At 55.0% G+C, this 26,760-nt stretch overlaps 1 protein-coding gene and 1 long non-coding RNA gene across 4 annotated transcripts in view; one reads left to right on the top strand and one right to left on the bottom strand.

Moving 5' to 3' along the window:
* The window catches only part of BCOR (BCL6 corepressor), a 118,972-nt gene that overhangs the window by 78,440 nt on the left and 13,772 nt on the right, over positions 1–26,760 (bottom strand). Inside the window, exon 1 of one of the 3 annotated variants that reach the window (XM_070784378.1) lies at positions 10,664–10,805. The exons of the other annotated variants lie outside the window; for them this stretch is intronic. The gene's annotated coding sequence lies outside the window, so the exon portion shown is untranslated. Of the gene's footprint in view, positions 1–10,663; positions 10,806–26,760 lie in introns of those variants that run through there. 3 annotated transcript variants of the gene reach the window in all.
* Positions 10,433–13,550, top strand: LOC139181328 (uncharacterized). The gene is made up of 2 exons (XR_011565325.1): positions 10,433–10,511; positions 12,295–13,550. It is a non-coding gene; the product is annotated as an uncharacterized lncRNA (long non-coding RNA).

Below are 26,760 nucleotides of genomic sequence, written 5' to 3'. Positions count from 1 at the left end.
TGTGAATGGATTTTACCAGTACAGTGTGTGAAGCAAGAGGAGCCAGACACACAAAAAGCCCATATTGTAGATTCTGTTTCTATAAAGTACCAAACCAGGCAATGCTAATCATGCCAAGTTAGGTTAGCAGTTATCTCTAGGGCCACAGTACTTGGAAGGGGGGATGAGATGATTTCTGGGGTGCTGGTGGTTTCCTGATCTGGGTACTGGTTATATGGGTGTGTTCATCAAGTCCAGTGCAAATGATCTGTGCGAGTTTCTGTATAGCTATTTTGCGTCAATAAAAAGCAAATCATCACCATTTTCATCATTATCACCTTCTAACGCGGAATGAAGGCAGAAGTCACGAAGAGATTTACACAAAGAGTGGCAAAGAAACAAAGTTGAGGGACATGCCAACAAGGATAAGTTTTAGATGGACCCAGTTAAATCAAGCAAAGTTGTCAGTGAAATCAGAAAGCAAATTGCAGCTTCAAGAGTACCCGCCCTGCTCCCTAATGGGTGGCTAGTCTAAGAAGCAACTACGCCCAGCCAGTCCCCTTTCCAGATCTAGGCTGGGATTAGTTACAGAAGATGGATCACCTCCCACAGCCTTGGAGGCAGGAGGCAGAATTCCCCCCAAATAAAAGATGCTTTGAATCCTCAAGGGGCCCCACCATTAAACATCTACCCCAACGCTCGATTCTCTCTGCTTACAGGATGTAAATCTTGATGCTGCCACCCTAAATTTTTGTACAGTGGATTCCTTTGATTGGAATCACTTTGGGCAAAGGCGATTAGACTCCATTAGCCGTGGGAATCAATTGAACAGTGAGCTTTCCTTCCTAAAGGGAAGGGCCAGGTTCCAGTACTTGGCTTACTGCAGAGCCCTGGAGGAATTCATTGAAGGGAGGCCCGATTTTAAACATCATCACTTTTGGAAGAGACATTAGGCATCCCTCCCACATTATTCAAGGATGAAATGAGAAAGGCAGGGCAGGACTGGGGGAAGGAGCCATAAGAAGGAGCTGGAACCTTCAATTTACTCCCTAAAACCATCAATGCATGAAGCCATGTCCTAGACAGCCAGTGTGAAGAGCTGAATGTCCGCTTGATAGTAGAGTGAACTCCAGTGGTGACACTTCCTGGGTCTTAGTCCAGATGTGTGTTGCTCTAAGACATGCTCAGAGGCTAGCAAGGACACTTGTTAGGTCTTGGGTCTCCTCCAGTCTTTACCACCTATATCTCATCATTACATAGGAAATCCCGGCAGGAAGAAAAGTCTCCATCACGATCTCCTTCTCTCTAGGCCTTGAGATGGCCTCTGGTCCACCTTCTCAGGTTTCCTGAGGTTGGTGGCCATGATCCAGAAGCCTCTGGTTCCATAGTAAACCACCTCAGGGATGTTAATGTGTAATTATTGCATGGATTTATGTAATCTAAAACAGAGAACTCCAGCAAAGGCGGTTATATGATTTCATATATGTGTTTATATATATATATATATATATATATCTGTCTCATAGCTAGAGATATATAGTCTGGGTTTGAGCCATCTGTTTCAGATTATATTACCCTTAAATCTCCACCCTGCCCTGTTTCCATACCCTTTGCCATGTGACCTTACAATTCATCCCTCTAGAGGTGAAGGAGAAGGCAATGGCACCTCACTCCAGTACTCTTGTCTGGAAAATCCCATGGATGGAGGAGCCTGGTGGGCGACTTCATTTTCACTTTTCACTTTCTTGCGTTGGAGAAGGAAATGGCAACCACTCCACTGTTCTTGCCTGGAGAATCCCAGGGACGGGGGAGCCTGCTGGGCTGCCATCTATGGGGTCGCACAGAATCGGACACGACTGAAGCGACTTAGCAGCAGCAGCAGAGGTGGAGTGAATCTCCGGCTCCATCGCTGTCAGGTGACAAATGTCCTTTGACCAATGGAATGTAAGCAAAAGTAACAGTGCACAAGCTCTGAGTCTAGGACTCGAGTCACTGCGTTTCTACTTTACCCTCGTGCAGTTCAGATATCGCCAGGAAACTATGTCCCAGGTAGCGTGCTTGTCCTTGGAGGACAAGAGACCCATGGAGCAGACTGGACCCAACCCCCACTCAAGCCCAGCTGGTACAGTCTAGATCTGCTAACAACAGGTAATCCACAGACACGGATATGAGAAATAAATGCCTCCTGATGTCAATTACTAAGTGTGGGAATAGTATTTTGTTATATAGCATAATTGTGGCAAGACCTGACTGATACACCCTAAGCACTTTATTCCATCAATGCACAATCTAATGTTTTTAGACATCTCATCTCTCTCCCCTCTATTTTTCTCCTTGACCACACTGTGGGATCCCCCTTACCAGGGAGCAAATCCACACCCTTGCTAGTGAAAGCTGCAGAGTCCTAACCATTGGACAACCAGAGAATTCCCCTCCTTCCCCCCTCCCCCGCCCCGTGTTGCATGGCATGTGAGATCTTAGTTCCCTGACCAGGGATCAAACCCATGTCCCCTGCATGGGGCTGCCAGGGAAGTCCCTCTCCTTATCCTTCTTAATTCTTCATAGATTTATCACAACCTGAAATGCTATATATATATATATATATGCATACATATATATAATGTACTTGTTTCTCAAGTGAAATAATGTCTTATGATGGCTAAGATACTGTTTTGTTCCCCGCCGCTATAAACACCCAAAGCCCTAGTAGGTGAGCATGAAGTGAAAGTCACTCAGTCATGTCCAACTCTTTGTGACCCTATGGGCTATACTGTCCATCGAATTTTCCAGGCCAGAATGCTGGAGTGGGTTCTCTTCTCCAGGGGATCTTCCCAACCCAGGGATCGAACCCAGGTCTCCCACATTGCAGGCAGATTCTCTACCAGCTGGGCCACCAGGGAAGCCCCAAGTAAGCATGTGGTAGGTGTTAAATAATTATGTGTAGAATGGATGGATAGCCCTTTTTGTCTTCAGTTAATATGTCTCCCGTCTAATTTATGCTCCTCTGTGTAGCTCAACGACTTGGTGATAGGCTGAGTTGAGGAAAAAGGAAACATTTTGTGGAGAAAAAGAATCTATGAGCAGGAGATCTCTGGGTGTTGTCTCTGGTAAGGGCTGAGGGGTTCCTTCTCAAGGGGCAGCTCCCGGTGGTTAGGGTCTCAGAAACCACAGCAGCCCTCCAGGACCTTGACAAGTCAGCAGGTGGCCTGTCCAGCAGCATCCAATGGAACTGTAACACAGCTAAATCTCGGTGGCCCATCTCAGAGGCTGTCCTCGGCCTTAGGAGGTTTCTGTGTGTCAGTTCACTGGGGGGAACTTGAAAGGGACTGACGTGGCTTCCAAGAGCCGCCAGAACGTTTGACTCTCTGGCATTGTGCCAGCATCACACGTTAATTAAATTATATGGCAGAAATACCACAATGTCAAGGTCAGATATTACAGCCGTCAAAGCCTAACATTAGGCTCAGTATTTTATAGTGCAGAGCAAAGTATACCTTTAAACAAATTTCCTTATCTTGCCCATGTCGACTCTAGCGTCCAGCTCGTCAGACATCTGCCATTCAACACTGCCCATGTGAACAGCATCCCAGACAACTTTGTCTGAGGGTCCATAAGACCCTCTCTGGCTTGTCAGACAGCGCAGGGGGGGACCGAGGAGAGGGTATTCCTGCGATCACATCCACTTGCTCCATCTGACCCTCGACCTGGGGCCAAAACAGGCCTCTGTGAACCTGGAACTCCCTGAGGGTGAAGGGTGTATTCTTCCTGGCTTTGTCCCGAAAGTAAACGCCAGTTCTTTCTTCGAAGATGGTTCTATCAGCAGGGCAGCAACTAGCCAGGCTAGAAAATGGGAAGGAAAAAAAAAAAAAGGAAAAGACTTTCCTTCCAAATGTCTTTTTAATAAGCATGGCTAGAAGCTTTCCGTGAGTGTGGAAACTGTCCACAGGAAGCCCCTGGCTCTGAGCAGAGCTGAGCGAGGGCAATTCTTTCAGGCAGGAAAGGACTATTAAAGCCACATTCTGGGTTTCCTCCGGCCTCGCTCACGGTTCTGGATGAAAACTGGGAGGGCCATGAACTCGGGGGCCCAATGACTCTCAGGTGATCACCGAAGCAAAGCGGATACCAAATGTGTTGGTCTCGTCTCCTCAACACCTATTAAGTCCCTCCTGTATGCCAGGCACTATTTTATGTGCTTTATCTCCATCAACTAACTTAGTTCTCCCAACATTATGAAATCTGTGGTTTTTGTCGCCCCCTCCTCTATTTTACAACCGGGCAAAGCGAGGCCAAGTAGGATGCTGAGAGTAACCACCTAAGGCCACACAACTAGTCAAGTGGCTGAGCCAGGTTTGAAAGAAACCGAGGCAGCCTGCCTGTACCCTACCTGCTACTGTGCAGTCTTGGCTATTGAATCCTAGAAACCTCCCATGAGCCAGGCGCCCTGATAAGGTACTGGGGGTTCTGGGGGGAGGACCCTGTATAAGCAATGTATTCACAAGGGCCAAGTATTTCTAAGTAACATTGTAAAATAAAGTTAAACTAATTCAGATCTTTGAAGGGGTTTTGAATTCTTTCCAAGGGTAGGAGTGTTGAATAAATATAGTGCTTTGGAAAACCTGCCTTCCTATATGGGTGTTCATTGTACTTGATCTTTACATTTTATTGTGGGTTTGGAATTTTTTTCAAAATAAAATTAAAATTATTCTATTTTTTTTTTTAAAGAATTAGCTTTAATAGACTACCTTGGGGAGGATAAGCAAGAAACCAGGAGTGGTGATTGCCCATAGACAGGTGCCCTGGGTGACTGAGGAACACGACTTGGGGGGACGGGAGAGCACCCCCTTGATATCCTCAGAATTTTGTGTAATGAATGTGACATTGTCTGGGTGGAAGCTTGGGAAAGCAAGCACAGAACTCCAGGTTCCCGAGTCCCCACCCCGCAGGCCAACCACTCAGAGTGTGGAGGGTCTTTGGTCACCCAGCTGCAAGTGGAAAGTGAGCAGACACTCCCACCCACTCTCTAGCCTAAAAAATATAAGCTTGAGGAGGAAAATCAAGGGGAGCTCATTCTCTCCGCTTTAGGTAGTGTGAACAGAGGGAAGCTTTCAGCCATGTGGGGCTCAAGTCTCTCGGGGAGACTGTAAGTTCTCTAAGGAGGAGCCTGGGGTCTCCCCCGGCCATCCCCAACAGCCCCAAGAACAGTGCCCAACAGACAGATGGGCTCTATGGAGTGCTCATGGAATGAATGAGCTGTGCTTACCTTCCGTCAAGGGTCACCTGGCCCGATGGTCTCCCCAGGATATGTGTGGGGACCTCTTAGAGCCTGGATGTCACACTTACCTCGAGTTACCAGTGCTTCCCAGCCTTAACACATATAGAACGTGATGATATTTTTACGACGCACAAGGATAAACAGTGACCAAGTGTTCACAAGGGCCCCACTTGGCTGCTCTAGGCCTGAAGCTACCAGTCAGGGGAGTTGTCTACCCGGTCCCCACCCCTGCCAGACCCAGGCTACCCGGAGGGGCTGGCCCCCAGACAACACCCTCAATCTTGGCAAGCTCTGGGTTGATAGCTACAGGGGCCGTTCACTGGCTGGCTGGAGCTAGTCACTTAAATGAGGAGAGGGTGGGCCGAGGGGGCTTCAGAGGGGCAGCTGGGTTTCCTGGGATTCAGACTGGGTGCGAGGGTGTGCCCCGGGCTGGGGGGCGACGCAGGCCTGAGTGGTGGGCTGGGACGGGGCTGACTGCCAGCTCTGGCTGGCCCACAGCCAGGAAGTCTGACTGAACTTGGGCCAGCCCTGTTGGCCCACAGACTCTGTAAGCTGAACTGCTCCAGCGCTCCTGGGCCTTTGTTTTCACTTCCCCACCGCTCTCCCTTAGTGTTTAGGAATGTGCTTTGAAGGGTCCAGCCTATTTCGCCTCTGCTTAGGGAAACCAAGAGCACAGGCTGGGCCGAGGCCAGATGGCTGCAGGGAGGGCACCTGTCATCACACTGCAAGCGCCCCAAGGGGCAGGTGGAATCCAGGGGGCACGGGGGCAGGGGTGCCGCTTAAGCCAGCTCCCTTTCTCTGCTGGGAGACTCTGTTTCCAGTGCTAAACCTTGGAGTCTCAGGTTTGTTTTGTTAAGGGAGGCGGTATTCCCTTAGCAGCTCCCCCAGAGAGCCTCCATTTGTCCAGGAGCTTTTTGGGGGTGAGTTACATGCTTGTATTTGTCCAGGGCAAGAGAGAGAGCTGCAAGTAGTGCTCGAGCTAGGAGGAGTTGCCTCTTCAATCAGCCCCCAGCTCAATTTCCTTGCCTGCCTTGGGACACACTGGCAGGCCCTCAGATGACAGTCAAGTGAAGGGCCCTGGTCCAAAGGGCCTGGCCTCTCTTGCACCCCTCTACCCCTGGGGAGAGTGGTCTCACATCCAGGCTGCCCTCCTGTAAACCTTGCTGTAGCACTTTGAGTGGCTGGCTTCCTTCTTCCACAGCCCCTTCACCCACCGTCCTTTACGGCCTGTGTTACCCCCTAACTCACCTGCTTGGGCCTTTGAGGGCTCCGAGCACTGTGGCCTCATAGGCCCAGCACGGTGCTTTGCCAACAGCAAGCACTTGATAAATCTATATGATAATACCAGAGCTCTTCAGTGACCGCGGGCACCCGGGATTGCTCTCTAACCAGAAGTCCCCTTTCTCCTCTGATTCCCAAAGCAGGGCGCTCTGGGTTCTGGCCTTACTTTGGTCACTGATGTGTCCCCTTGAGCTGGCCTTGCCACCCTCTGAACCCATTTCCTCAGCTGGACTAAATGGGGGCCCAACCAAAGCTCTGGCGGCCATACTCGGCACACACTCTGGTTTTCCTGGCTGTCGCTTTAAACCCAGGTCGGCCGCCCGGACTCAGGTCTTAGTGGTATTCCTGGCCTTCCGCTGAGGATGCCTCCTCTGCTTTTCCATGGTCTGTTTAGCTTGACAACACATACCTGGCCCTTAGGCTCCTGGCATGTGTGTGCCTTTCTGTCCCCACAACCATTTATACAGCTCCGGCTCCCACGTGCGACGGGGCCATGGCACATGAGCAATAACTCCAGTGCCACAAGGGCACCCAAGTCATTTTTCTGCAGCTAGCGTTGTCTGTTTCAAGCCACGTAAGACCCCTCTCCTGCCTGGTGGTGACACAGGCCCTGTTTAGTTATGTGTGAGGTCTGGATTTTTTTTTCCCCCTTCCTCATTTCCATTTCTCCTTGATTTCAGCATGAGTTAAATGTGCACTCAGAGGCTCTGCTGAGGATAAACAGAGTGTGATCAGTGGCATCCCTTTCCTGTCTCTGCCCAGGTAATGACTGCCTCCCTGCCTCACCCGCTGAGTTTCCTCTCAGTCTTCATATACTTAGTGCACGTTGCCCTGGATAGAGTTTAATTAGGCACCAATGCACCCAGGGGCAAGGACCCCAGGACCCGTCCTGGTTGGGCAAATAGGGACCAGCACCCAGAGCAGGAACCTGCAGCCTGCCTCCCTCTCCCTTCCCCCCTGGCTAGTAAGTGATGGGCTGCCAGCAGGTAGGGGAGGCTGTCCGTTCTCAGCTAATGATCGCCTTAGGCGCCAAGTGATGGAAAATCCAGGCGGGCTGGCGAGCTGCAGGGCGCGGCCAGGGACCAGGGACAATTGTACGGACCAGTTTTAACAGGGGAGGGCGCGTGGATGGCAGAAGCCATGTTCTGTGTGTGTGTGTGTGTGTTTCCTGGTCTCTGTCTCTTCTCTCTCCTCCCCGCTGCCTTTCCCTCCTTCTTGCTCTCGCTTTCGGTTTTCTCTTCTGTTTCTAGCCCACGCGAGTTGAAATTAGAAAGGTCTCTGCATTCATTTATTTGTTTTTAATAAAGAGCATTTTTAAGCGGCATATTTGCAGCAATTGAGTGCTAAACTAAACACCAAGCCGACTAAATGTGTTAGGGGGAAATGAAAAGTCAGTTTACAAGAAACATATAATTAACACGTTCTCTGACTTTCCCTAAGCCTTTGTCTGGCTGAGGACAAGACACAGGAACCATAATCAACTTTAATAAAATGAAAGATGGTATCGAGGCAAAAGGGGAACAAAAAAAGTTTAGAGTGGGAAACAGTCCTCAGGAGGGGATTCTTGAGTTAATAATAAATGTTTTTTTTTTAAATGAATCTTTTGTTGCCTTATTTTTAGTCAACAGCCATTTTCTCCTTCTAACTACAAAGGCTCCAGAAGGTTCTAGTTTGTAGTGTACCTGTTAACAGCGCCTGAAGCTGAGACCTGGAGGGGGGAGGCGGGGAGGTGGTATAAGGAACCCGTAGGAGATGCGCAGTAGTTCCCACAGGCTGATCTACCCAGGATAATGGAAATTACTATTGCACAACCCCAGAATCTTCACGTGGCCTGACTTCCAATAAACTGTTCCCCTCCTCACCCCTTGGAGAAAGTGAAATAAGACATTAGACTTTCAATAATCTCATATGGTGATGATCAATCAAAACCCAGAGGAGAAGGCCAATTTACAGAAATTGTATCTGCTTCACTGGGCGGCTGGAAGAAGGGAGCTGATAAGAACACTGTGCTCGCCTTTGATGTGTGAAGTTGCCCCAAAATGACAAATGCCAAAAAGAAAAACAAAAACACTGCCTGTACACACGGGGTCTTTTCAAAGGGAGAGGGTGCTCTGGAGAGGCCTGTGCTGAGGCAGATCACTGAAGGGAAGCACATGTATAGGCCACATAAAAACGACTTATTTTGATTATCTTTTGGCTATTTCAGGTTGGCATTTCCATCTTTCCTGTTTGTGTTATCGCCAATGAAGTTTATTTGCTGAATTAACTTTTAATGGATCCTCTACTTTGTTCTTCAAAGTTGGATTCTGGGACTTAGGCCTTTTTAGTCCGGACCCCTCCTGCCTTTGTGACCAGCTCTCACCCCCCCACCCCCATTCCAATCCTGGAGGTGAAGGGCTCAGCCTCTGTTAACTCCTTGTCTGCTGGTGTCTTTTCCCTGTAGCTACTAATCACCTCCTTTTGATCATTGCCAAGTTCTCAGGTTGAAGGAAGGAGAAAGGACCTCTTGACCATTCTGGCTGGCTTTCCACATGAGCCTGAAAATGTCGACAAATTTGAAACATCTGCCGGCCTGCTTTGGTCTGATTGCTAAAATATGCCGACCTCAAGCCCCCGCCCCCCCGCCCCTTTTAATCTGTTTCATATTCACAAATTAAGCATTTAGTCTGGGTAATAAATCAGGGCGGTTTACGAGGTTTACACGAGACAAACAAGCAAGCAGGGCACAACACAAGCCCCTGGAAGCGGCGTGCGCGGAGCTGCCAGGAGTCGGGAGCCCCACGCGCTCGCACGCCGAAAGCAGCCCCGGCGCGCCCTGACACGCCGCCAGCACCCACACTTCGGCTGGTCCCCGAGCGGGCGGAGCGGAGAGGTGCAGGGGAGCAGCCCCAGCCTGAGCCCACACCCCTCCAACCTTCCGCACGAACCCGCGGCGCCCGGCGCGCCCCAGTTCTGGGCAACTCGGCGCCCCCGCCCCGCCAGGGAGGGGCCGCTGGCACAGGCGACAGCCTCAACCGGTACACACCCTGCGGTGGGCCCATTAAGCCGAGAAGCCGAGGAAACTGGATGCCCCCTCCCCCACCTCTTCCATCCGGCTGGGCTTGGCCTTAAAGATCCCAGGCCCACAGTCGCAAGCAATACGAAGGATCCTCTCCACATCCACGTGTGACCTCCACTGAGCCTGGGCGCTAGGCACCGCCCCCCCACCCCAATCTCTCCGCGTTGCCTCCTCCCAGGTTTCGGTCCCAGCAGCCACAAAGCTACTTTCAGATTCAGAAAGGGTGGGGGGGCGGGGGAAGGGCTCTCTTTTAGAGTGGATCAAGGCTTAAGAGAGGCACGGGGAGGGGAGCAAAGGCACAAAACAGGGCTCTGGGCCCCGCTGCAGAGACCCGCGTCCGGGCTTTAGTGACCACCCAAACTCAGGGGGCTTCAACCTGTGTGTTTCCCGCCCTCCCCCGTGCATCAACGAGAAGTGGACCTGGACAGGGGGTCTCAGACCAGTACCAGCCTAGGACCTTGGGAGACTCTGAAGGGAAGAGCGGCTCCAGGTCACCCCGTCCGAGCCTTCGGCGCCGTGCCATGCTCAAGTTCCCTATCGATTGGCGTTCTCAGCGCTATCGTGGCGGCAGAGAGACGGAGGGCGGGAAATCGGGAAGCCGGAACCTGCAGCCCACCCTGGACCTGAGAGGGGGGCAGGCGTAAGAACAATTCCCCCATCTCGCAATACAGTACACGCATGCATCGCCCTTCCTCCTAGCACACATTACGACTGCGAAAGCCATTACCGCCGGCGCGCGAGAGACTTTTTAAATATTTACAGCCCGCTCTCCGCACGGTAGCCTGATCCATCTTGTGGGCGCGGAGGCGGGGCGCGGGGCTCCGCTCCGGGGGAGGTGCGGAGTCGGGGCGGGGGTTCCAGTCGCCTTCCCCCGCGGCTCCGGGGTCCGCCCGGAGCTCCCCATCTTGTTCCCCCCGCCAGGTGGGTAGTGGGCCGGAGACTGCGCGCAGCGCGCCCAGGGCCCTGTCGGGGCCTGAGCGGGCGGGGGTGGGGGTGGGGGGCAGCGTCCAGGAGGAGGGAAGGCCGGGAGGCTGATTTAAAGGTTCTCACCGGGAAGCGAGAGAGGCACAGACCTGAGAGCCGCCGCGCGGTGAAATCCGAGGAGCTCTCTTGGCGAGGAGGGGCTGTCAGAGGCCATTTATCTCTCGCCAGAGTGGAGGCTCGGCTCCCACACCGCCCGCGAGTAACAATGGCAGCGATCAGCAGCTCTGCACGCGCTTCAGTGCATGAATGGATTGCGGAAGATGCCTGCGCTCTTCTTCGCTCAGGCGGCTCTCGGAGCGCCCCCTCCCCGCCCGCCGCCCCCGCCCCGCCGGCCTCCTCCGGCCCGAGAGCGCGCGGTGCGCCTCGGGGTTCGCGAGTCCGGCCCCGCGGCTCGGTCACTCTTACCCGGATCCCCCGCCGCCCTTCCCCCCTGCCGCGGCTCCCAGGGCTCTGGCACCTTGCCACCGAGTGTCATTAGGGGCTGAAACTTGACACAAGCCTTCCCGACGCAGACACCCCCGCCAGCCCCCTCCCTCCTTCGCTCCCCTCGCGGCAAGTTTACTTTCAAGGAGTTGGACGGTGTTTCCGCCTCAAAGGCCGGCCGAGTGAGGGTTCCAGGGGGAGGGGCGGGCTCGGGTGTCTTCACCTGCCCCACGGCCTAGAATGTTCGCAAGCCCCCGGCTGGCCCCCAGCCCGAGCGCCCAAGGCCCGCTCCCCCTCCTCTTCGTTTTGTAGCGGCTAATCCACCGAGAGTCCCAGCGATCCCCACACGCACTCCGGGCACCCTCACTCGGACCCACACGTCCGGCCACCTTTCGGGTCAGCGGCACAGCCGTGTACTCCCAATTCTCAGAGGCTTACAGTTCTCAGAACGCCACAGACGGCGCGAGGTGGGCCGCAGAAGTGGTTCCCTTTAACTCTGCCAAGGTCTCATAAAAGTCCCCCTCCAGGTGCTGCCTAGGGCTGGGAGCCACGAGGAGCGCAGTGAGCAATACTCCGAGCCCTTCTGGGTTTGCTTTAAGGGGAGCTAAACCCAGAACCTCGGGATGTTTCAGTCCTGGAGGTCGCCAGGCTCTGGATGCGGCAGACTGAAGCGGGGGAGGGGGCGCCAGGGGTAGGCCCTCTCCGCGATCCGACGGCCGTACCAAGTAGCCAGCGAGAAGAGGCTGGGTTGTGCCTGGGTTGAGGGAAGGCGGCCACACACGTGCGCAAAGAGCAAGGCACCGTAAAAGCTGAGACGCACTCGGAAAGGCAGAGCGCGCCCGGCCGACCCAGGAGACTGGCGAGGGCAGGCGAGAAGCTGGCAGCGAGACAAAGCGGGAGGAGAGAGCCAGGGAGGCTCAGCCGCAGACCCGGAAACGCAGGCAGCAGCAGACGCCCGAGCCCCGACGCGGAGGCGTGCGCAGCCAGGCCCTGCCTGGCATCCCTGGGTTTGCGAGCCCAGGGACGCTGACGCGGACTCTCGGCGGGGCCTTCTGCCAGACCTGGTCTCTGTTGGGCCTGGGCTGGCTCAGCGAATCAACTCGGGCCTTCCCATTAGATGGTGGGGCCCACGCCGTGGCAGTGGGCTTAACTGATAGGGACCCCTCTGGTCCCCGCCCCTCCCTGAGCCCCGGGACAAAGGTGTGGGTTTGAGGAGGTCAGCACTTTGTCCAGGCAAGAGTACAGCCCTCTAGTGTCCACCCTGGGGGCCACTGGCAACTGTTTATCTGACTTGCAGGTGCTGGGAGGCCACCACCCTCAATTGAATTGACATTCCAGCTTCCCCATCGCAAGACCCCTACGGCAAAGCCCATGCCCTGACTTTCCAACAACTGGGAATCGAGTGGACTTCCCACAAGGAGGAACAGTGTCATGTGAGAGGAGCTCCTCAGCCTCAAGTTCTCCGCTGCTCCCTTCCACTGCCTGCACAATGGACCCAGCACGCCACTCCTACTGGGCCAGGAGAGCCTCTTACTCACTGATCTCCCCTCCACTTCTCCCCACGCTGCCTGGGCAGCCCCGGGACAGAAGTCTCTGAGCTCACCTCTCCAACCTCGAATGAAGCTGAGCGTTTTCTCCAGGCTGTTGACTCTGCGGCACGCTGGCTGTACACACACACACCACGAGTTGTTCTCGCCCTTCCTGGGGGCCTCCCTTCTCATCTCCCTGCTGGGCGCCCTCGAAACCTGACTACTCAGCCTGAGTGCAGAGCCCTGGCAGAGTGGGGAGCCTGGAGGACCAAGGGGAGGTGGCCAAGGGAGAGAAGGAGAGGGCCCGTAATGGAGGAGGGGCCCCGCATGCCTGAGAGAAAAGAAGCCAGCCTGCAGCCACAGCCTGGAGGAGAGGGGGAGTATAAAGGGAAAGCCAACACTAATCCCTCAGCCTACCTACGTGGGGCCTGACAGTTTACAAAAGCCTTTTACCTGAATATTATCTCATTCACTCCGGGCTATAAGGAAGGTAGGGCAGATAGCGTTACCCTCACTGACAGAGGAGAGAGATGACGCCCAGAGAGGTTAAGATAGGTCTGTACCAAGGTTGCAGAGCTAAGAGTGGTGGAGGAGCCCCCAGGCCTGGGGTTTCCTGCTCCCAAGTTCACGTTCCTGTTCAATAGCTCTGTGTGTGTGAGTCTGGGTGACTATCTGTGTGGAGGGGAAGGTGGGGGGTGGCTGGACAGGAATGAGCAGTCCAGTGAGGGAAGTCCAGGAAGGAAGGACATAGCCTCATACCTCTTCCTCTACTCAGGTCTCAGCCAGCAGCCTCCTGCTCTTTCCGTAGCAGCCTGTGAGCCGGCCCCCAACTCGCCTGCCCAGGGGTGAGCTGTCTGTGGCTCCAGCAGTGGCTATTCCAGAGGGCTTATATCTTTGGGAGGCCCCGCTCTGCTTGTCTGCTCGGCTCTCCTCTCTGCCTGTCATCCCCACCCCCAGCCTCGGCTGCAGGATGCCTTGCGTCCAACTGTGGTTTCCGGGCAATAAAACAACTATTAAAGTCTCAGGCACGGCTGGTGATTTGCATCACATCCTCTCGTGCATGGATTCAATATTTAATACACAATATTGAATACGGATATTAAAAATCAATAGCTGAGGACCCCTGGGGAGGCGGCACAGTGCGATCCTGCTTCAGAAACACAACCAGCTCCTCTTAAAAGATAGGAACGGCAAGTTCAGCCAAGCTGAGCCCAGCGCCAGGGGAAGTGAGGAGTAGTGGATGCCTCGCAGCTTCCTGATCTACTTAACTGCATCATTCCTAAGTCAGGCTAAAGGGAGGCCAAAGGAACTATGTGCCCTCAGGCTTTACTAGCTGGCAGTGGAGTGGGGTGGGGTAGAATTTGTTTCCAAGCTAGCTACCAGGTGGAGATGCCCCTTTTGTTGCCATTTGCACTTTGGTTTGGTTTGGTGCAGGCAAGCACTCAACACTTCCACCATGATGGCTCCTTCCCACCACCGATAGGCCCCACGGAGAGCTTCTGGCATAAGCTTTCAGGGAGATGGACCAGAGGATGCCAATGGCTCAGAATATTCTTTGTACAGTAAAAGAAATGTTAATTAAGCTCGGAGTCACAGGGTCTTCTGAGGCACCACCAGTCTTCAAGACAGAAACCCTCAAGCACATGACCTGCCAAAGGGCCTGGTGATGGCCGGCTGGTGACAGGATGATGACGAGAAGGAGGCAAGACACTGACGCGCTCCTGATCCAGAACAAGAATCTGGATAGCCTCCCGGGACACATAATTATCTTTTCAGGCCTGAAGAGGAACACAAATTACTCTCTTCTTTATCAAAACACAGAAATACACTTCCTCCTACATAGTAACAAGGTTCTTGCACACTGGTAGGGAAGGGGTGAAGAAGAATAAACATTTTTGAGAGAAGATTCCTTTTTTATCCAGTACAGAAAGAGAAGAGAAACTAACAGTGGGAGACACACTTAGCTTATCTGATTGTAAGGGCCTGGACGTTTTTCGATGCCAAAGAACTAGGTGAACTTGACCCACTGAAGTGCCATCCTAGACACCAACTTACCACATCAGTTTTATAGATTCCCTTTTTATCAGAGCTTAAATCAATATGGATGGAGTTGGAAACCTTGCTCTGGTTATAAATAGAAAGGACACCTCAGGAAAACCCCAAAGTGGCAATTTGGGTAGAAGTGAGAAGGGAAGGAAAGAGGTGTTAGAAAATGACAGTTAATGAGCCAGTGGCCTTGCCTCTTTGTTCCCTAACAGTTGTCAGAGAAACCATCAAAGGGAGGGAACAGGGGCCCTTCTCAGAACCGTCACAGGAAAAGCTGACTCGCTTTCTGGCTGCTGCAGATCCCCTCGGTGGTGGCTCACAGACCGGCCCCCTGGGAGTTTGCCTGTGTATATTTATGCGTTTTCGGGCTGGTGGTGCACGCACTTTTTACAAAATGTCAGGGCTGGGCCTGTGAAACCCACTACCAAAAGTTCTATTCAAAGGAAAAGATGTTCTAAGGCAGATGTTGTATACGGAACAACTGCTCCAGCATAGTCAGCAACATCTTCTTGGGTCCTTCAGCACTACCAAACTCCCTCACTTCTTCCCACCTTGGCCGTTGGCCAGGCTCTGGGCCTCCTCTAGACCCATGCAGACCTGATGGTTTGCACACCCCACAGTTCACTCGGAGCAGGGACATATGACCAGGGTATGAGCCAGCTGGCCAAGGGGGAAAGGAGGCTCAGCTCCAGCAGCAGGGGAAGGGGGGACCCAAAGACCCAGGGTACAAGCTCAGAACCCACTAAGGATGACACCTCCCCCTCGGACCCACCTGGTACTCCAAATCAAGACAAAAAATGGTGGCCTTGTCCCATATTGGTGGGCTACGCCTAAGGTGGAGGCGGCCTCTGTGGCATGAAGAACCTACACATCGGGTCCCAAACTTGCAAAAGGGTTTGGAGGCAGGAGGGGGGTATCTTCAGGCCTCCCACCTCTCCACCCTTCTGAACATTTTCCTGGAACCAACTGAAGCTGCTAGTGGAGTTGTTCCTGAAGCTCCTCGGGAACTGTCGCTACCTCCTGGTGCACGACTGCAAGGAGAATGGCTTTCTGTCACAGAATCCCTTGGATAGTATTTGCATTCATCAAAACAAGGGGCCTCAGATTCAGGGGCAAAGCCTCACAGTTCCGATACTGACTCTGCCTTCACTCCCACACCTCGCAGAAACACACCCCCAAACTACTGGGGTGTACACCGAGCTTGAGGCCAGGGTCAGCGGAGGCACGGCCCCCACCACCAAGTTGCAGGCCAAGATAACAGCTGCGGGAGGGGGAGGGGAGCCGCAAGCAGCCACGACCGAACGGTTGCGATCTAGAAAATTCAACAAGAGGCCGCCGCCAGCGCGGCGGCGGCGGCGGCTCCAATTAGCTGAGCCAACTGGGAAGGCAAAGAGCGAGGCGGCGGCCCCGCCGATCGTGCCCGGGGCGACCAGGCGGGCGGGGGCGCGGGGCCTCGGAGCTGCCCGGGCGGCCCTCGCCCGGCCCCTCCCGCGGGCTCTCGGAGCGCGCCTGGTGTTTACACACTGTCCTTCCGACACGGGATCAAGTTTCAGGCCGCGCTGGAGGCGCCGGGGGCCGGCCACAGGCCCGGGAGAGGGGAAGAACTGGAACGGGATCGAAGGCAGCGCTGCGCGGACCAGAAGGCCCGGCGCGCGTGGGCACAGCTAGTGCCGCCATCCCCTCGGGGGTGGGGTCAAGGGAAGTCCGGTGGGCAGGGTGGACAGGGACAGGTGGGACTGCGGAGAGCAATCCGGAGGGAGAAGCATCTCCGAGTCGCTAGAGTGGTGTGCTTTACTCACTAGGGCCGGAGAACTAAGTCCCGGTGAGGGGCGGGGAGGACTACCCAGAAGCCGGGCGCCAAGAACGCTCTGAGCGCCCCTCGTTGAGCTCTCCGCTCTTTCCCCCCAGTACCTTTGATACACTACCAGATGGATTCAGACCATTGTGGGGCAGGAGAGGAGCTAGAAGAGGAACGCGCTCGCAGAGACCTCGAGCCACCCCGCGCGCCCTGGCCCCGGGGCTGTCGAGGCCTCGGGCCGAGTGCCGGAGGGCTCGCCGCTCCGCGTCTTCTCTTAGCTGGCAGCGCGCGGGTGCCCCATGCTGTCAGGCGGCGGCGGGTATGCTTCCAGCAGCAGGCACGCTGTAAACAGCTGCGTGCGCGCCCTCCCCGCCCGGGCTGGGAACCTCACCCAAACACCATGTCGCCTTCTCTCGGGCTCCCGGCTGAGGCTGGGGGTGAGGGGGTGGGGAGGAGGCGCAGGGGGCGAAGCTTTTGTAGCCTAGCCGGGAGAACCCGGGCCCCCACCCCACCCCCAGGCCAGCGGGGCCCCGGAGAAAGCGTTCTGAACCTGCAGGGGTGCGGGGTGCTGCGGGGAGGGGAAGGAGTCAGCGCCTGCCCCCTCCCCACTGAATGTCTGCTTTGTTCCGGAAAACAAGGGAAGCATTAGGCTGCTGCCCCCGGGGAAACACAAAACTTCTTTTTGAATCTCGGGAAGGGCGGTTGACTGCGCTACGGGGCTCCCGAGACAGACCCAAGAGGGGAAAAGCTGAGAGGGCGGGTGGAGACAGGGAGACTCCGGAGGGAAGACGACGGACAAGTGTGGGGCGGGGAAGACAGCCGCTCAGGGTGACCGGGCGGGAGACCCGGGAACCCGACTCGGCGCGAACGTGCCGCGCGAGTTCCAGCGAGCAGCCGGCCCGGCCAAGTGGCGCCGGCCCAGCCGGCGGCCGTGCCAGCTTCCTGCCCTGCCCAGGACCGCGGAGCAGTCGGGGACGCCGCCGCAGGCTGGCCCGGAATCGCAGGACAGCGGGGTGAGGGGCGCAAAGCTCCCAGTTAACCCCAACCAGAACTTTGTGCATCTTATTTGCCCCTCATCCGCAGAGTGGGCCCGGATCCAAGACCTGGGGGGCCGTCGACTGTGGGCTTACACTCTTGGAGAAAGGAGGGGGGCAAAGGCCCAGGGAGCTCCCCCGCGCGGGAGGTGGGAGACTGTCTGAGGTGTCTTTGGTCTCGTTTGATGACCGCTAATCGGATCGGCTCCCAGGCCCGCTGTGCCGTTGCGAGGGGGCGGGTCACTTCTGCCCTGGCCGGTGCGTGCGGGCGAGGGGACAGAGCGAAAGCAGACCTGGAGCTCTCGCTCTCCAGCTCCGGATCTTCTCCCGACCGCCACCCCTCACTTCGCCTTTCCAACACCTAAGGAAGGGGAGGACACCCAGGCTCTGCCCCACCCTCCGCGGGGCGCTCCCCTCCGCCTCGGAAGCTCAGAACTAGAGCGAGGGTTTTCCCCCTTTCCCCTGAGCTCGCAGGGTTTCCAACTTCCTCTAAACCGCCCTCTCCGCTCCGAAAAGCCCCGAGGAGAGGAGCCGAAAGGAAGCACGCCGCTGGTCTGCAAAATGAAGACCATGTGTGAGGACGGCGGCATCAGAGTGAAGCCGCCGCGGAGTGAGGGGGGGTGGGGGTGGCGGCGAAGCCCCCGCGCGGCCGGAGGCCCGGGACAGCAGCAGCCAGCGCCTCTGCTCGGCGTTGGGGACGCGGAGCCGCAGTGAAGAACAGCGGAGAGGCTGGGCTGGCCTCGTGGCGGGCAGCAGGGAGGGGGTGCGGGGGCTGCCGCGCCGTGGGGGGCGGGGGGGGCGGGGACGCAGCCCAGGCTTCCTGGGCCGCAGCTGCGACCGAGGGCGCAAGAGCAGATCGTGCTCCGCGGCGGCGGCCGCGGCGGCGGCGGCGGCTCGGGCCCGCCGCGCTCGCAGCTGAGAATCAACAAAGGGAGGCGGCGGACGAGCGGGGGAGGGGCGCCGCAGAGCGCTCGCTGGCTGCTGTGGAATAATAAAAAATAATTAATAATGATAATAAGAGAAAAATCCCCGGGCTTTCATGGCTCTGGGTTTCCGTGTGGCTGCCGCGGGAAGCGCGCTGTCCTTGAGGCGGCCTCTCTCGCCTGGTCTGCCCGCCCCTCCCCCTCCCTCGCCCCCTCCCCTCCCCAGGAACCGGGAAGAGAAAGGTCTGCAGCTGACAAATATTATCCATTCTCCCCATCGATCGCGGAGTGTACAGATGTGAGCGCTTGATGTGCCCGCGGAGCGGCGGATCCTCCCTGCTCGCTCGCTCTCGCCCAGGCTCCGCTCGCCGCCCCCCTCCTCCCCCTTTGTTCTCCTCCCCTTTCCCTCTCTTTAAATAGATTTCAGGGCGCTGCCTGTTGGAGAGCAGCTGGCGATCTCTCCAGAGAGAGGGAGCGAGCGCAGCCCGAGGTGCCCTGTCACCAGTCTCCCCTCCCCCACCTCGCCTTCCCGGTGAGGTCCCACCCCCCCCACCTTTCTCCAGTTTCCGAAAGAGAAAACACCGGGAACACCCACGTCCACTGCACCGCGAGCCTCTCGGAGCCTTTGGACCCCTCGCGCTGTCCCCGTGCTGGTGTCTGTGTGAGGAGGAGGGAGGGGGCGCAGGGAGGGGACCCAGGGACGTGCCGGAAGAGCCGAGGGTCGGGATCTTTCTCCGGCAGCAGCAGGCACGCAGCCCCGGTCACGCTGAGAGGGGACAGTTTACCCATTAGGGAAAGTCGGCGGAGGCGGCCCTTTTATTCCTCTTTTGCAGATGGCAGATTAAGCCAGCAGCGTCCGGCCTCAAAGGGGCCGGCCGCTCGGCTAAGGGTTAACCCGTCGGCCGGTAATCGCAGGCACACACACACACTCACACACACACGAGCGGGCGCGCGCGACGCGCCCTCCCCGCCCGCCCGAGCGCCCGCCACAGCCCGCAGTGCGCCCGGGGCTGGAGTGTAGGGGGGGGGGGGACTCGGGGGGAGGGGCGGGGCGGGCTTAACCAGGCCGCTCGGCTGAGCCGAGGCCACCTCGCCGTCTGTCACTTAAATGATTGTCCTCCGCTCCGCTCGGTGCGGTCAGTACGGGCTGTTAACAGGCAGTTGCAATCAGTTTCCGAAAGGTCAGCCAAGGTCCTCCGGCTCTCGCAGACGGAAGGCATTACGAAACCGCTTTTGTATCTGCAGGCACTTTAGAAAAAGACGCGAGGAGGGGCGCACCGCAGCGCCGCGGTGCTGCGAGCCCCGCGAGAGGGGCGGGGGCCGTAGGGCGGGGGAGCTCGCCCACCCCCGCCCCCCGCCGCTGCCTGGACTCGGCGGCGGGGAAACCACACCACGAGTGACCCAGGCCCTCCCGGCTTCGATGGGGAAGCAGGAAGGAAGGCGGGGGGGGGGGGGTCAGGCGGCAAGGCAAGGAGGAACGGGAGGAAGTGGGAGAGGCGTCCTGGCTCCCCCCCTCTCCTGGCCTTCGGCCCACCCCAGGACCCAGACCCGGGCGGGCGGCCCTGGGTGCCTCAAGACCCCGCTCGGACTCTCAGGTTCTCCTGTCTCTGGGAAGTGGGGCGGGGGGGAGGTGCTCGGGGAAAAAGACCCTCGCAGAGCAAGCGAGTCCCCGCGCGGTGCCTGAAGAAGCTGCTGCCGCCGCCGCTAGAAGTCGTCCATCAGCAACCAGTCCAACCTGCCAGTGATAATGTGCGATCAACACCAAATCACCCCCGCCAGGCGCGATCCATCATCGCTGCGCGCCGCGGGCCCGTGTGAGGCTGACTCCGGGCTTGGGGTGGGGGGTGCGGAGCAGGAGGCTATCGCCCAGCGCATTGGGACTCTCGGCGCACCTAGTTGCCCCTTCGGGAGGCCTGCATCCCGGCGTTCATAACTCTCCAAGTTCCCCAGCCGCAAAGTTCAGACCCGGTGGCACCGAGTTCCCAGCACAGGTCACTTAAGAGCCCTCACGCCTTACTATCCAGATAGGTCACACCCTCCCTTCCTCGGAGCTGCCCTGCCCGTCCCCTCCCCCTCCTTCGAGAAAGCCTGGCTGGCGGGAAATTAATATTTAATATCGTGAAATTGATTAAAGGGCTGGAAGCCGGCGATGGGGGTGGGGGGAAGGGTAGGGGCGTAATTAAAGATCTGAGAGTCGTGGCCGCTCCTCGTCTGCTCTAGCCTCACGCAGCCTTTGTGAGGTCGAGGCGGAACTGCGCTAGGCTGAGCCCGGCGGCCTCGGGGCGGTGGCCGGTGCTGCCCAGGATCTGGCCGGCGCCCGAGGGTGGAAGGCAGGGGGCGGGCTGTCTGGAGGTGGCCAGTTAACCTTAGCGCACCTGAGGCTGTGCCTACAGCCGCGCTTCCCATGCCTGCTTGTACCGTGGGCTCCTCTCGGCCGCAGGAGCCTGAGGGTTGGGTGCTGGAGCTTTTCGCTGCGAGTTCGGCGCCGAAGCGCCTTCCCGGCCCGGGGGGCCCAGGAGGGTTCATCTCCCCTTCGATTCCAGGGTCCCCAGCGCTGCCTCATACCTCGGGCCCCACTCCGAAGCCCCGGCTCCAACCTTTGACTGGGGTCTTCTGGGCCTCCCACGCCAGCCTTTCGGAAGCCATGAGCCAGATATAGCCAGTTCTGTAACTGGTGGCGAGGAGGAGGGGGTCCTGAGGCCGAGGCTGCCCGGAGCCCCCGCCGGTTCTCTCCCGTCCAGGCCCCACCCCGGGCCGCTCACAGTCAGCTGCACTGCAGATGGGGCCTGCCGCTCGAGGCGGCGGTCTCCAGGGAGCCGTCACCGAACCAGCTCCGCCGGCCGCCTGTCGTACCGTTTATGGTTACTGCGCCTCCCAGGAGGGGCACGGGGGCTGGACATGGCTGGAGGTGGGTGCCCCCGGGCCACCCGAGCTGGCGCTACTAGAGGAATTCGGTGGGCGCAAGGTCAGCGGTAACCCTTCGGCTCGGGCTACCGTGTAGAAACCGGATGGATTTGGCTCCGTAGTAGGATGACCCCCAGCTCCTGCAGGCCTGGCTCCAGAGGGCCGCTTTGAACTTTTTCTTGTACACGTTTTATTTTTTTGGTGAAGCGGCCTGTCTGAAAAGTACCAAGTGTGCAGAGGGGATAAAGCACAAACACTATAAGCAGCGTCTTTGGCCCTAATCAACTGGGGGCCAGGAGGGCCCACCAGGCTCCAGGCCAGCTAGAAGGAAGGTCAGGACCAAGGATTATTAGGCCCAGTCTTGGGTTTATTGCTGTACTTGAACAAAGCACCGGCGGCTCCCTAAACTGGAGCGAGAGAGAGGTAATTAATAGAGGGGCTGCAGAGGTAAAGAAAGGCTGGTGTGGCGGCTGCCTGGGTGGGTGGAGGAAGTGTTCTCCATGAGAATAACCAGTCGGTGCAAACGTTATGCAGAACGACTTTATTTCACCAAAACAAAACAAAAAAGTTCACTTTCAGCTTCTCACGCTGAGCTGATAAACTACATGCAAACCTGGGATGGAATCTTGAACCAGTGGGAGGTGTCAGGCTGCAATTTACAAAGGGCGAAGGGAAGCTTTTCCGGGTACCTCTCCGTTTCTACCATTGTGATTCTACCGGCATCAGCTACTCCCTCGGGTGGCCCTTCTGACCTCCCAACCTGAGCCCGAGGCGAGATCACTCAGAAGGCACCGCATTCATCAATGCCATTTCTGGTAAATTGGACCTCAGGTTCTGGAGTGTCCTAGAAGGCAGGAAGCTTACACAGTGCGCATACCGATGTCAGAGCAAATGTGATGGGCTGCTCACATTCTGTAGCCTCTACTGAATTATATTACGGATTTCCCAACGAGATGTACCCCATTTTCCAAGACATTCTTGATTTCAAGAGCTCTGGGCCTGTATATTAATTGGGCGCGATCCTCGATCTGCGGTCATGGGTATTGTGTCACTGTACACCAAACGTATGCACCAATCGTGTCCCACGCCTTAGCGGCCGAGCTGCCAGGGTGGAAGGAAATGGCTTGGGGTTGAGGTCTGCATCCAGTGGTACCCACTGGTCCGCTGTCCACTGTGTCTAGTCAGGCAGCCATCCTCCTCGCAGTCCTTATCTCAACCAGGACCTGTCCCTACTTCCTCCTATCGAGAGTCTGGGGGAGTTGGGTGATAAAACATCCCTTTAGGCGTCATCCAGGTAGGACGCTGGGCCAGGGAGCTTGTCTGGGGAAGGGGCAGGACTGGGTCCTCACCGGTCCCCTTAGGCCAAGGAGGAGCGGCCTCCCGCTAGGAGGCCCAGGCCCAGCGCGCAGGTTCTCGGGGGGCTGTGCCCGCCTTTCCCCCGGGCGCGGGCTGCACGCCGGCCGCCATCTTAGCCCGGGCGGCGCGGGCGGTGCTGCCCCCGGCGGTGGGACCGCAGAGCCGCTGGCCGGGCCCAGGCTGCAGTGCGGGCGTTCCCGGGGCGCCGTGCCCCTTTCCCTCCAGAGGCTCCTCCGCGCAGTTGGTCACGGCTGACCCCTGGCCCTGGGCGACCGCTCCTGGTTAAAGCGCAGGCTGTGGTCGCCCCTAGCCGCCACGCCAAGGCGGATTTTAATCCCGAGAAACGACAGCAGGTTCCAGGACTCCTGAATGGTCCACGCGGTGTGACCTCTCCTGCACTCAGCGGCCCGCAACTTGGGCTGCTGTCATCCTGGGGGGCAAGGCCTGGAGCACAGTCCCCACCGTCCAAAGGGTCTCTGAGCAGCTTTGAGGGCAGAGAGAATTTGAAAGTTATGTCTCTTTAAGGGGTCTAGGTTGAAGAAGACTCACTCTACTTTTCCGCCTTTTGACAGGGTTTTATGGAGAGCTTGCTCAGGGCTAGGCACTGACTTAGGCTCTAGGGGAATCCAAAAGTACAAAAGTGAATTCTGTAAAAAGGCACCCCTGGCCCTCAAGTAATTTACAATCTAGCTGGGAAGGCAGACTTGTAAATGACTAACTAAACACAAATAAAAGGCAACGTGAAATTAATGTAAACAAAGGGCATGAATCCTGCAGTAAATGGTCTGGGGAAGGGCCAATTAATTATTTTAAAAATAACCTTTACTTCTAAAAATGTAGAATCCACTCTGGGAGGGGAAGGGAGGATAAAAATATGCTAACACTGAATAGTTTCAGGGTTCCAGGGAATAACAGTCATCACTTCTGAAAGGTTGCTGTTTAGGAAAAATGGTGAAAGTTTATTTAAACTAAGCAAAATACCAAGATTCAGAAACTTAGGATTCATGTCTCTGCTCCTGACATCAACTGAGCTGTAGAGATGCAGTTTTCCATCCAAACACAATACCACCACCTCCTCCCTCCCTCACTTTGAAATCGGTAAAACTCCCATCACACTTCATAAAAAGCAAAGTTTTAGAAAATAAAACTAAATGGAAGATGAGAAACTTCTAAAAAGGTTTGCAGCTGGAAGACAATGGGAATGAAAAAAGAAACACACAGAACAAAAAAAGATCAGCCTTTTTGCAGATGGGATCCAAGATGTGAATGCAAAAAAAACTGCCCCAAGATGATTTGTAGAGAGGTTGGAGAGTGTGGGAAAAATCAGTCATAGGTCAAAGAAAATGAAGCAAATAGAAAAAGGAGGCAATTATTAACTCCAGGGGAAAAAAAAATCCTACAAGAAAGGAAACGCAATCACTGAAGCTCATCTGCCTCAGCAATAAACAATCCATATGTGGTTACAAAGTAAACACTGGACATGAATTTAATAAGAAATTATGGTACAGGTCTATTGTGAGGGTGGGGGAGGGGAAGTGTGACAAAGAGAACTAAAATCCTCCTCTACCACACCAGGAGGTCAACAGATGATGTTATTGTGGATTTTTTCCAGAAAAGGCCACATCTACATATTACTTAGAAAGTTTCTTCTAGCAGAAGAAACTGGCAGAACAAGGGAGAGGGGTGCTTTCTTATAACAATCCTTTACATACTATTTGGGCTTCATAAACTTTGGGCAAATAATTCCTTTGTGAAAAATACAAATTAATTTTAAAAAGTAAACTCACATATAACTATAGAAATAAAAATATAGAAAAATAAAACTGAGAACTCCCAGCCACAATGATGTAACTAATGTCCTTTGAAACTGTCTTTCTTCAACATACCCAGTTCCAATTATGCAAAGTATGGAAAGAAACAGGAAGGCAAATGGATTTAGAGCGCCTGGCCTGTCCATTCCTAGCTATAAAGAGCAAGTCACCTAAATTTGCTGTTCTCAGGAGACGCCATTTCTGGCTTTACTGTGAAAATACCTTCCCAAGTATTAATGGAATTTCAAATACCCACACTGTCCACTATAGAAATGAACAGGCGCAAGCTTTACAGGGCTAATTTAGAAGGCTTCCAGAGGCTTCCCCTAGGAGCCTACTGCTCACACCAGAAAAATCCCTCTTTGGAGTTAACTTTGATTAGGAATTGCTTTCTCTGGACGATCCTCCACTTTTAAATGCAAATTGTCTTTGCCCATTACACGTTAATGTGAATTTCAGTTCACAGGTGACCTGTTAGGATGTCCAACTCTATTGCACCACCTGTTAGGGTCTTCCACTCAAATGGCTGCACCCACTACATATAGTCCTGCAGCTAACAACATCCCTGAAAGGCTTCACCTTCAAAACCAAAGAAAACATCCCCCCGCCCCCACTTCAAATCCCACCTTGCTGGCTAAACAAGAAACATAGGTAGGGTGACACCCCTGTCTTTTTTTTTTTTTTTTTAACTCCAAATAAAGCCTAGGAAGGATCTAGTAATTCAATAATTTATGAACACTGGACCATGCAGATGAGAGGGGATGAAACAAAGAGCGAATAACGGGCCTACTGCTCCAACCTGCTCAGTCAACGCTGGCTTGATCTACAGCCTAAGGCTGGCCCGATCTGCTCCCAAGATGCCCTTTTGACCCCCGTCCTGTCCTGTGTCACCGTCTCTTTTCTTAGTGATCAGAGAGAAAATCTGTTTTGCCTCTGCCCTGAGAACAGAACTGCCACTAGCCTATTTGCTGCTATCAGGAGCACTGGAGAAAAGTGCCTCTGGGCCTGAATTCCAGTCCTCACTTCCTGTGGTGGCTGGGAGCCTTAGTACAGCACACGAGCTACACAGCCCGACCTGGCCCTGCTCCAGAAGCCAGCTTCTTTGGGGGGCTATACTGAAGGTTGCTCAGTTCTGACGCACAAGGTTCCTGCTCCATTTGGGTTTCTTTGGTTTCCCAGCAGAGCAGACCTGTTTTTCAGCCCTGTAGACCCCTAATTACCTGAAGAGAGGCTGAGGTGAACCAGGTACATCCTGGGAAGTTGGGGTGAGGTCAGGAAAGGGGCAGGTCAGTCAGAGTTTAACTGGGAGTCCTCCACTAACTCAGGGATTTCAATTTTCATTGAGATCTAAAGACAGGAGCATCCCGCCCCAAAGCCTTGCTGAAAATGAAATCTTCATGAGGAAAAAAGGAAAGCCAGCCAGAGGGTGCACATGCCTTTTGGAATTTAAAAAACGGGAAAATGATGAGATTTCAGATTTAGGGAAGGCGTGTCACATTAAGGGAGCCAGAGAAAATAATAACTGCCAATTCCAAAGCAAAACAAAATCGTGTTTTTCCACTGCGTTTCTATCTCTGTCTCCTAGTCGAGCCACAATGAAATAGCAGATCAAATAGCAGATCAAAGGCAGAGGCAAATACAATTATGTTGCCTGTGAAACCCCTAGCATGAAATTAGAAGTCAAACTCTCCATTCAGGGGTTAGAGACAAGGATAATGGGAACCTGGGGCCCTAGAGATGTACCCAGCCCCTTTCAGTCACAACACTATCCATGGTGGATATTTAAAACCACACCTGGGGGTAGGGGACAAACAGTAAGTATTAGAGTCATTTATTATTAGAGCAATGTATTATTTTTTTCCACACTTTAGCAAATACACTGGCTCTGTACCACAGACAGGTATCTGTATGTTGAAAGAAAAAAAAAGTGATTTGCAAGCAAATCATGAAAATAATGTTGCCTGAGGCGATGAAGGGTTACCACAGATCCCCCTAAGATGGCGGGTGAAGGATGGTGGCAGCCAGATTCCACAGTCCTGTCCTTTACCTGCTTTCCCTTTCAATGCTGAAGGGCCTACAACCCAGCTGATCCCACCAACCAATTCTTCCTCAGTCCTTCCCACACATCACAAGCTCACAGAGAGAGCTATCCTTTGATATCGTCTATTTTCCATAAGACCCATATTTGCTTTATGGCTCTATTTCTTTTACCCTGGCCTAATTTTAGCTCTCTGTCTCTCCCTCACCCCCCATATAATTTATGCAGCCTCTTGAGGGTACAAGCTCCTATTATAATGTAGACTATTCTGTTTAGAGCCAGTGCTAATTAAGCTTAGCTCTCAAGAGTGCCTGGCATGGCTTG

This window comes from Bos indicus, chromosome X (assembly GCF_029378745.1).
Source record: "Bos indicus isolate NIAB-ARS_2022 breed Sahiwal x Tharparkar chromosome X, NIAB-ARS_B.indTharparkar_mat_pri_1.0, whole genome shotgun sequence".
In the NCBI taxonomy this organism is placed as follows: Eukaryota; Metazoa; Chordata; class Mammalia; order Artiodactyla; family Bovidae; genus Bos; species Bos indicus.
Note: the sequence above shows the minus strand (reverse complement) of the source record. Positions and strands in the feature narration are given on the sequence as shown.